The sequence below is a fragment of the Polistes dominula genome, unplaced genomic scaffold, assembly GCF_049000335.1.
Source record: "Polistes dominula isolate Pdom_NZ unplaced genomic scaffold, Pdom_raw_medaka scaffold_35, whole genome shotgun sequence".
In the NCBI taxonomy this organism is placed as follows: domain Eukaryota; kingdom Metazoa; phylum Arthropoda; class Insecta; order Hymenoptera; family Vespidae; genus Polistes; species Polistes dominula.
Window position 1 is genome coordinate 878,198 of NW_028300968.1, and position 1,897 is coordinate 880,094.

Consider the following 1,897-nt stretch of genomic DNA (forward strand, 5'->3'; position numbering starts at 1 on the left):
AATGACCTGGAGTAAGTCATCTTTTATATATATATATATATATATATTTTCTTTTTCTTTTTTTTTTTTTTGGATAAGGAAGCTGTTAAATATATTGTCTTTTCTAACAAACAAACAAAAAAGTATTTAACATATATAATCATATAGAAAATTGATCGGTTTTTTTATAGAGAAAAGTATATGTATATACATTTGTAAAATAGAATTGCGGGATAGTATCTTAATACGCATATATACATATATATATAAATTATATATAAATATATAGGATGTTTCGAATATAGAATACAATCAAGATGGAAATAATTTCTTGATTAAAAGTAAATAATACTAAATGATCATTTTAATCAAGAAATCAAATCTTTCTAGATTATAATATGATTTTCGATTCACCCTATATATACATACATTTATAAAACTCTAACAAAACAAAAAAACATAAAAATGCAACAGTTCAAACATATATTGGACCTTTGTTTGCACTGCTAGCTGTAATCATTGAAAAATATACTATTGTTATTTACATGGATACAATAATACACAAATCTCTACAAGTTACATTTTGAAATCCATGTTGCATATTAAACAGAAACAAGAAAAAAAAAAACATATTCCTCAACCTATGTAAGAAGGTAATACAAATCAACGTATTAATATAAATTGTTGGAAGGTACATTATTAGTCTCCTTTAGGATGACATATATTAAATTTGCATACATTTAATCTTTAAAATATTAAACTATATTAAAAAAAAAAAAAAATCAAGAAAGAAACTCTCCTCCTGTAGCTGTTTTATTCAAATTACGTTTTTTCAACCACAGAATATATGCCAATAACACATTCCATATTTAAATTTTATGACCTATTATTATATAAATGTAAATCAATATGATAAAGATTAGATAATTAATAAAATATTTGATAATGATACTTTTAGAGAGAGACAGTAAAATCTAAGGATATATATAATATATATATATAATATAATTATAAAAATAACATTCAGTCATGTTTGTGTGTGTAATGTATTATGCAAGTTAATACAAAATTTTGCATGTCATGTTACAGGTGATCTTTTGTACTATTAGAACTATATTAGAATATGCAGTGCAATATTCAATCGAAAATGGTGAAACTCATAGTTTAAAAAAAAAAGAGAAAACAAGGATAAACGTTGGCATTAGAAATTTTCGAAAATTGATTATGAATAGAATTCAGTAGTTTTGTTACGCGTTGCCAAATTAATAGCAGCAATTGATCTTGTTTTTTAAAACTGAAAGAACAAGTGACGAAGATATACGAATCTAAGTTAGATAATAACTATTGTAGATCTGAAAAAAAATAATAAGAAATTCACCTGCAACATGAAAGTGGTTTAATGTAAATATTTAAGCAAAACAACTGACTCAGTATGCCCCTGTGCGTATGATGGTGCATGTGTGATATATTTATATATTTTACTCAAATACATTCCTGTATCAGCAACTTTATATGCATATAACATATTTAGTAATCATAAAGATATAATCCTCCAATGAATAAACTCTCATCTATGTATAAATTATGAAAAGAATTATGATTATTTGAATATTGCATTAAGACAACATAGTCAATTAACAACAAATATTCTTTATTTAATTATTTCATTTATTCTTTTAATGATTTATTAACTTTAATATTATAAATATTCCTTTAATTCTTTGTAAATTTGTAAATCCGATTAATATCTGATTCATATTGTAAATTTGATATTCAAAAATATGACAATTACGCGCCATCGAATGTGATTGGTCGAACAAATAATCTCTGTTAGCGTATTGTATTATCTTTACGAATTAGGGGTTATGGCCGAAGTTTATCTTTCGCTCGTGTAAAAATTCAATTATATGGCGCTTCA